The sequence below is a fragment of the Bos mutus genome, chromosome 17, assembly GCF_027580195.1.
Source record: "Bos mutus isolate GX-2022 chromosome 17, NWIPB_WYAK_1.1, whole genome shotgun sequence".
NCBI lineage: Eukaryota > Metazoa > Chordata > Mammalia > Artiodactyla > Bovidae > Bos > Bos mutus.
This window is the reverse complement of record NC_091633.1, coordinates 38,875,471-38,885,301: the sequence shown is the minus strand read 5'-3', so window position 1 is coordinate 38,885,301 and position 9,831 is coordinate 38,875,471.

The window sequence follows — 9,831 nt, the reverse complement described above, 5'->3', positions numbered from 1 at the left end:
TGAATCAGAATACACTGTGGAAAATTCTGAAAGAGATGGGAATACCAGACCACCTGACCTGCCTCTTGAGAAACCTATATGCAGGTCATGAAACAACAGTTTAAGAACTGGACATGGAACAACAGACTGGTTGCAAATAGGAAAAGGAATACGTCAAGGCTGTATATTGTCACCATGCTTATTTAACTTATATGCAGAGTACATCATGAGAAACACTGGGCTGGAAGAAGCACAAGCTGGAATCAAGTTTGCCGGGAGAAATATCAATAACCTCAGATATGCAGATGACATCACCCTTATGGCAGAAAGTGAAGAGGAACTCAAAAGCCTCTTGATGAAAGTGAAAGAGGAGAGTGAAAAAGTTGGCTTAAAGCCCAACATTCAGAAAATGAAGATTGTGGCATCTGGTCCCATCACTTCATGGGAAATAGATGGGGAAACAGTGGACACAGTGGCAGACTTTATTTTTTGGGGCTCCAAAATCACTGCAGATGGTGACTGCAGCCATGAAATTAAAAGACGCTTACTCCTTGGAAGGAAAGTTATGACCAACCTAGATAGCACATTCAAAAGCGGAGACATTACTTTGCCAACAAAGGTCCGTCTAGTCAAGGCTATGGTTTTTCCAGTGGTCATGTATGGATGTGAGAGTTGGACTGTGAAGAAAGCTGAGCGCTGAATAATTGATGCTTTTGAACTGTGGTGTTGGAGAAGACTCCTGAGAGTCCCTTGGACTGCAAGAGGATCCAACCAGTCCATTCTGAAGGAGATCAGCCCTGGGTGTTCTTTGGAGGGAATGATGCTAAAGCTGAAACTCCAGTACTTTGGCCACCTCATGTGAAGAGTTGACTCATTGGAAAAGACTCTGATGCTGGGAGGGATTAGGGGCAGGAGGAGAAGGGGACGACAGAGGATGAGATGGCTGGATGGCATCACTGACTCGATGGATGTGAGTTTGAGTGAACTCTGGGAGTTGCTGATGGACAGGGAGGCCTGGTGTGCTGCGATTCATGGGGTCGCAAAGAGTCAGACACGACTGAGTGACTGAACTGAAGTGAACTGAACTGAGTCACCAGGGAAGCCCATATGTATGTGTGTGTATATATCTGCAGGTAAAATACACACACACACACACACACACACACACACACAGAATGGCTTCCCTCGTAGCTCAGTTGTTAAAGAATGTGCCTGCAGTACAGGAGACCTGGGTTCTATTCCTGTGTTGGGAAGATCCCCTGGAGAAGGAAATAGCAACCCACTCCAATATTCTTGTCTGGAGAATCCAACGGACAGAAGAGCCTGGCAGGCTACAGTCCTTGGGGTCACAAGAGTCAGACACAACTTAGTGACTAAACCACCACAGGTAAAATATCAAGCATTCCTGTTAGCAAATGTCAGCTAAAGTCAACCTGCCCCTTAATAAGTAAAATATGTTCGATAAGAGTAGCTTAAAGTCCTATTCTATAGAAAAGTCAATTCTCTCCTCAAGACATACTCTGCAGATTTACAGGGTTGACTCCCCATGCTGATCTGTAACTCAGATCTTATGCTAAGCCATTTTAGTTACTTCTCAATAGACTTTTTAAAAGCAAGCAATTGATTTTTCCGTTTCCCCTTTTCAATCACACAGCAATCCCAGCAGTAAATACGGTACTTTTTAGATGTTTCTGATGATTTAGAAAGATAGAGGGGTTTACATCACAGCACATGATTATGTTTAAAGAACACAGTACACGTTCGTTTACTTGAGAGTTCCCTATGTTATTTCTGTCCAACTGGGTTCTGACTTCCCCTACTTATATTTTACTCATCCTTCCAACCACCCTTTGTGAAATTGTCACTAGAAATCCAAATTATCTATTTCTCTACTAGAGTAATTCAGCTCTCTCCAAGATTTTGTTCCAGTCTCAGCTTGACATTCATCTTTGCCTATTCCAACCTTCCAGAATTCTCTGATGAACCACGTAATCTCATCCTTTAATACTGTTTACTTTCTCTAGAACACAACTGTGAGTTAAGTTGCAGTTATAATTTTTTCATTTTTAACTGGTATATAGGTTAAAAGTATAGCCTCAGTTCTTATAGATCTCAGAATCTAGAGAGAAATAAAGTTCAATGAGTATATAAATTTTGAATCAAATTAGTTAAATAGGTTTCTTAACTGCACTTCCGAGAACATTATGTATTGGGGATTCTTCAACAGACATATCTAGTGTACATTATTTCAAACCTCTTTAAAGTCAAAAGATCTTCCCTGTAGCTCAAATGGTAAAGAATCCGCCTGCAATGCAGGAGACCTGGGGTTGATCCATGGGTTGGGAAGATCCTCTGGAGAAGGGAATGGCAATCCACTCCAGTATTATTGCCTGACGAATCCCATGGACAGAGGAGCCTGGCGTGTTACTGCCCATAGGGTCGCGAAGAGTCAGACACGACTGAGCAACTAACACTGCTGCTGCTGCTGCTAAATCACTTCAGTCGTGTCCGACTCTGTGCGACCCTGTAGACGGCAGCCCACCGGGCTCCCCCGTCCCTGGGATTCTCCAGGCAAGAACACTGGAGTGGGTTGCCATTTCCTTCTCCAGTGCATGAAAGTAGAAAGTGAAAGTGGAGTCACTCAGTCATGTCCGACTCTTAGCGACCCCATGGACTGCAGCCCACCAGGCTCCTCCATCCATGGGATTTTCCAGGCAAGAGTACTAGAGTAGGGTGCCATTGCCTTCTACTACTTAAAGATAAAACTCTTTCAGAAATGGAGTCCTCTAAAAAGTTGAAAACTGCTTAGCACCCAAATGCAATATAATGCAAAAAAATATTGAACCACTAATAAAAGACAATGAAAGAAAAAATCAATTTTTTTCTTCAAGGAAAGAGTCAAGAAATTTTTTAAGAAAAGTAACATTTAAATGTGAACTTGATATTTGGTAAAACTAATACAATTATGTAAAGTTTAAAAATAAAATAAAATTTAAGAAAAATAAAAGTGAACTTGAAATATGACTTTCTGAATATTCCCTTGTGCCAATTAAATCTACAAATTGTTGTCAGAATGACCTTACCAGAGCAGTTCTGATCATGTTATTTCTGAGTTCTGCTCATTAGATATCATACTTATGTTTCCTTTCATTCTTGTCCAAACTTGCTATTATAGTCTTGTTTTCTGTTACCCTCTCTCATGTAGTCTATGCTCTGTACATCAAAGACTGGTCAATCCCTCACATATTATAGGTGCTCAATAAAGTAGTCTTTTTGGTGAACCTGAATGATCACTCCAAATGGTAGCAGATGTATAGTGATCTTGATGATGATTTGGGAGAATGGCATTGAAACATGTATAATATCATATATGAAACGAGTCGCCAGTCCAGGTTCGGTGCACAATACTGGATGCTTGGGGCTGGTGCACTGGGACGACCCAGAGGGATGCTATGGGGAGGGAGGAGGGAGGAGGGTTCAGGATGGGGAACACATGTATACCTGTGGTGGATTCATGATGATATATGGCAAAACCAATACAATATTGTAAAGTTAAAATATAAAAAAAAGCTTTAGTAAATAATGACATTTCATAAAAGTGGGCAGGAAGTTATTATCCATGTAGCTGGTATATTCATTATGCTTAATTCCCTTATAATTTTGTCTCCCTTGGATCCTTAAACTTTATTTAGTGCAGAATAATGCTTGCCTTCCCCACAATGAAAACTTCAGTTACTTGCAGGGCTTTTCTGCTGATTTTTAGTTAACAGAATGCCTTTTGTTCACTAGTTACAAGTACAGCTTCAGTTCAATAAATATTACCACTTCAAACCTTACCTAGCATTTAATCTCATCTTTAGCAGCTGAAACCAACCTTCAGCGAGAAGCCAACAAGTAAAAGCCAACAAATAAGAGATCATGAGCCCTCTGCTTCCAGTTGCTGCTTGCTGTTCTTGGACACTCTGAAGTGCTATTTCACTCTGAACAAAGATCTAAAATTGAGAGTCAAAAAATTGATGCTTTCAAACTGGGGTGTTGGAGAAGACTCCTGAGAGTCCTTTGTACTGCAAGGATATCAAACCAGTCAATCCTGAAGGAAATCAGTCCTGAATATTCATTGGAAGGACTGATGCTGAAGCTGAAGCTCCAGTACTTTGGCTACCTGATGCAAAGAGCCGACTTATTGGAAAAGACCTGGGAAAGATTGAAGGCAAGAGGAGAAGGAGGTGACAGAGGATGAGATGGTTGAATGGCATCACCAACTCAGTGGACATGGGTTTGAGCAAACTCCAGGAGATAATGAAGGACAGGGAAGCCCGGTGTGCTGAAGTCCATGGAGTCGCAAAGAGTCAGACACAACAGAGCGACTGAACAACAAGGATCTAAAATGGTCGAGAAGAGGAGAGGTAGGTGGGGTAGGAGGACATGTCCCACTCCACACTGAGGGCTTTCTGTCCTCTGCGCTTGGCAAGTACTAAAAGTGAATTCTCTTTGGTGAAGCTTCTCGGGGATCTTAATGTGATCCAGCAGACTCCTGCTCTCCTGAAAATGTGCCTTGTGTCCCCTACCTGGTCTACTGGGACTCTTGTCTCATCCCTGGGTATCTTTTAGTATCCATCCAGTCTCCTTCTGCTGAGATTTTTGCTCTCAGCCCTGTTGAACTGGAATCCCCATGAACCCTCCATCTTGCATGGCCCACTACTGGATATAGGAAATACTTGTGAATCCTCTGCCCAATAAAACTGAATAATATCTGGGCAATAATATCTCCCCTGCATCTAGGCTTCCCCACACAAACAATTTGGCAGCCTTTTACTTGCTCCCAAGATTTCCTGGGCAAGAGATGGATTCAGTTTCAGAGTTCTCTCTGTCTCACCCATAAGTCCTCCTTTTTCCACCCTCTGAACTTTCTTGTGTTTCTAGTAGGTAAAAAGAGTCAGAAAACAGGTTCTTGGCTATTTCCTTTGAAAATTTTCAGGTTTATCTCTTATATTAATGTAATATAACTTATTGGGACCTCAGTGGAAACTGAAGAAGGAAGGGTCATATTTTTATATCCCCTTATATTCATGTTTTCTGTGATTGTGGTTTTCAGTCTGTCTGCCCTCTGATGGAGAAGGATAGGAGTCTTATGGAACCTTCTTGATGGGAGACACTGACTGAGGAGGAAACTGGGTCTTGTTCTGATGGGCAGGGCCATGCTCAATAAATCTTCAGTCCAATTTTTTGTTCATGGGCAGGACTGTCTTCCTCTGTTATTTGACCTAAAGCTAAACTATGATGGAGGTAATGAAGATAATGGCGACCTCCTTCAAAAGGTCCCATTCACTCACTGCTACACTCAGCGCCCCCAACCCTGCAGCAGGCCACAGCCGACCCACGCCTCTGCCAAAGACTCCTGGACCCTCGTGGGCAACTCTGGGTCATTCTCTTGTGGGGTCACTGCTCCTTTCTCCTGGGTCCTGGTGCTCATAAGGTTTTGTTTGTGCCCTCCAAGAGCCTCTTACCCCAGTCCTGTGTAAGTTCTGGCAGCTCTATGGTGGGGTTATAACTGTACATGGAATAATAGACTGGTTCCAAATTGGGAAAGGAGTACTTCAAGGCTGTATATTCTCACCCTGCTTTTTTAAATTCTTTGAAGAGTTTAAAAAAGTAGTCATGTATGGATATAAGAGTTGGACTATAAAGAAATCTGAATGCCAAAGAATTGATGCTTTTGAACTGTGGTGTTGGAGAAGACTCTTGAGAGTCCATTGAACAGCAAGGAGATCCAACCAGTCCATCCTAAGGGAAATCAATCTTAAATATTCATTGGAAAGACTGATGCTGAAGCTGAAACTCCAATACTTCGGCCACCTGATGCGAAGAACTGACTCATTTGAAAAGACCCTGCTGCTGGGAAAGATTGAAGCCAGGAGGAGAAGGGGACAGCAGAGGATGAGATGACTGGATGACATCACTGATTTGGATCTGAGTTTGAGTAAATTCCGGGAGTTGGTGATGGACAGCAAAGCCTGGCATGCTGCAGTCCATAGGGTCGCAAAGAGTCGGACATGACTGAGTGGCTGAACTGAACTGAACTGAACTGATACTCATGTTTATAAGATTTAAAAAAGAGAGAGAAAAGTTAGTTTTCTAGACCTTACCAAGCATGTAAGAGTTTTTTTGCAGTGTGTGTGTGTGTGTGTGCATTAATCACTCTGCTGCTGCTGCTGCTGCGTCACTTTAGTCGTGTCTGACTCTGTGCGACCCCATAGACGGAAGCCCACCAGGCTCCCCCATCCCTGGGATTCTCCAGGCAAGAATACTGGAGTGGGTTGCCATTTCCTTTTCCAATGCATGAAAGTGAAAAGTGAAAGTGAAGTAGCTCAGTCGTGTCCAACTCTTAGCGACCCCATGGACTGCAGCCCACCAGGCTCCTCCGTCCATGGGCAAGAGTACTGGAGTGGGTGCCACTGCCTTTGCATCCAGTTCTTTGCATTCCCATGGACTGTAGCCTACCAGACTCCTCAGTCCCTTAATACTGGACTGGGTGACCATTTCTTTCTCCAGGGGATCCTCCCATCCCAGGGATCAAACCCAGGTCTCCTGTATTGCAGGCAAATTCTTTACCATCTGAGCCACCAGGGAAGCCCTAATAATGATGAAGATCAGAAACTTAACAATCAGGTGGGTACAAAAGCTTAGAGAATTTTTGTTTTGATTTAAAGAAGTAAGTGAAAGTGGCATTTCTTTGGTGTTTTTGTATCAAATTTACACTGGTCCGTGAGGAGAAACCAAGATCTCCTGTCTTTCCAGTGACTTTCCTAATGTGGCACGTTTAAACACCTGTGAAAAAAGGCACATACATTCTGTATGGTAATTTGTAGAAATGGATACAGTTTGGGTTATTTTTAGTCTGTGTTGGAAGCATTTTACCTCTTGGTAATTAATAAGTAACCATTATGAGAATTCATTAAGCAGGAACATTAAAAGGTTTTATTTATATTTTAAAATAAATTAGGTGTTCCCCTTAACTCAACATTCAGAAAACTAAGATCATGGCATCTGGTCCCATCACTTCACGGCAAATAGATGGAGAATCAATGGAAACAGTGACAGACCTTCTTTTCTTGGGCTCCAAAATCACTGCAGATGGTGACTGCAGCTATGCAATTAAGAGACATTGGCTCCTTGGAAGAAAATCTATGACAAACCTAGACAGGATATTAAAAAGCAGAGACATTACTTTGCTGACAAGTTCTGTATTATCAAAGCTATGGTTTTTCTAGTGTTCATGTATGGATATGAGAGTTGGACCATAAAGAAGGCTGAGTGCTGAAGAGTTGATACTTTTGAACTGTGGTGTTGGAGAAAACTCTTGAGAGTCCCTTGGACAACAAGGAGATCAAACTAGTCAATCCTAAAGGAAATCAGTGCTGAATATACATTAGAAGGACTGATGCTGAGGCTGAAGCTCCAATACTTTGGCCACCTGATGCAAAGTGCCGACTCACTGGAAAAGACCCCATGCTGGGAAAGATTGAAGGCAGTAGGTAAAGGGAACAACAGAGGAAGATATGGCTAGATGGCATCACCTACTCAATGGACATGAGTTTGAGTAAACTCTGGAAGTTGGTGATGGACAGGGAAGCCTGGTGTGCTGCAGTCCATGGGGTCTCAAAAAGTTGGACACAATGGAGCAACTGAATGACAACAAACAAAAAATATTGATGAACATGTCATTAAGTATGTAATAGAACTTAATCCCTTGCCTGTACATTGTCACTGTTTCCATTCACTACTCACAAAGTATAGTTTCTTGCTCCTCAATTTCATTAAAATATACCGTCTGTCCCCAAAGAGAAATCAGTTGAAAAGAAGAGGTCTTTTTCCCAAGTGCCATTTGTTTAAAGTAACAATCGAATTCTTCACATACCTCTCCAAAGAAGAAACAACTAAGATGGCATAAGAGTCACCAGAGTCTAGAATATCAATAATTTGTACCTTGGCCAATAACTTAGAATTGTACTTGCCTTTTCCGTGTAGTTCAGCTTAAGAGAAAGTATTGCTTCAATCCTTCCCTTGCATAGAGGTTTCAATTTAAAAATTTAAATATCTTTACTTTTCCTTTCAGGTGTTGTTACATGTGAATACTTTCAAAGCATTCATCATTTAAGAAAATAATTGCCTCTGTTTCATAACAAATGGTACCTATTAATACCTGTATCAGATTTGGTGCTTCCCAGGTGGCTCAGTGGGTAAAGAATCCACCTGCAGTGCAGAGGACACAGGTTCAATCCTTGGGTCGGGAAAATCCCTGGATGAGGGCATGGCAACTGACTCCAGCATTCTGGCCTGGAGAAACTAATGCACAGAGGAGCCTGGCAGGCTGCAGCCCATGGGGTCGCAGAGTTGGACCCAACTGAAGTAAATGAGAATGCAGCATATGTGCATATCAAATTTGAGAGGGTTTCTGAGATTATCAAAAATTCTCTAAACTTCCAATCTTCACTTTTTACTAATGACTATCCCTACCCATTCAAAAGCAGAGACATTACTTTGCCAACAAAGGTTCGTCTAGTCAAGGCTATGGTTTTTCCTGTGGTCATGTATGGATGTGAGAGTTGGACTGTGAAGAAAGGTGTTGGAGAAGACTCTTGAGAGTCCCTTGGACTGCAAGGAGATCCAACCAGTCCATTCTGAAGGAGATCAGCCCTGGGATTTCTTTGGAAGGAATGATGCTAAAGCTTAAACTCCAGTACTTTGGCCACTTCATGCGAAGAGTTGACTCATTGGAAAAGACTCTGATGCTGGGAGGGATTGGGGGCAAGAGGAGAAGGGGATGGCAGAGGATGAGATGGCTGGATGGCATCACTGACTCGATGGATGTGAGTCTCAGTGAACTCCGGGAGTTGGTGTTGGACAGGAAGGCCTGGCGTGCTGCGATTCATGGGGTCGCAAAGAGTCGGACACGACTGAGCGACTGATCTGACCTGATCCCTACCCATTCTTACAACTCCTTTCCCCAATGCCAGAATAATTCTGTGATCTTGAGCAAAGGGTATCATTTTATTAATGACATTGCCTATTATCTCAGACTTTCCATTATTTTTAGCCTTACTGATCAAAGAAACATTGAAAATGTGATCTAAAAGAGTCTTTGAACCAATCAGACATGTAACAGAATGTGCTCTGGTGAGAACTGGCTGTTCATGATAGAAACCATCATGACGTTTATCTTTGCAAAATCCTGCCAAACATATTCGGAGAAGGTGATAGCACCCCACTCTAGTACTCTTGCCTGGAAAATCCCATGGATGGAGGAGCCTGGTAGGCTGCAGTCCATGGAATCTCGAAGAGTCGGACACGACTGAGCGACTTCACTTTCACTTTTCACTTTCATGCATTGGAGAAGGAAATGGCAACCCACTCCAGTTTTCTTGCCTGGAAAATCCCAGGGACTCGGGCGGGGGCTCGTGGGCTGCCGTCTCTGGGGTCACACAGAGTCAGACATGACTGAAGCGACTTAGCAGCAGCAGCCAAACATATTAACACAGAGTTCTGTCAGTGTAGAAAAGAATAGAGAATCTATGAAAACCCACATATTAAGGTCCTCTGCTTTATGACAAAAGGAGTCCTGCAATGAAGTGGGAAACACCGTCTTATTGTCTTTTAAGTGTGCTTTATCAATTGGATATTTACGTAGAGAAAAAGGATCTTGACAATAGTCATTAGTCATCAATCATTAAAAAACAATTTAAAAAGTCAATTCATTAGTCACACCAGGCACATTTTAGTGCTGATTCAGTATGTGTGTCTAGTAACTCCTCCGTTGGGCCAAAGGATTAGAACATTTTAATCATTTCAGGA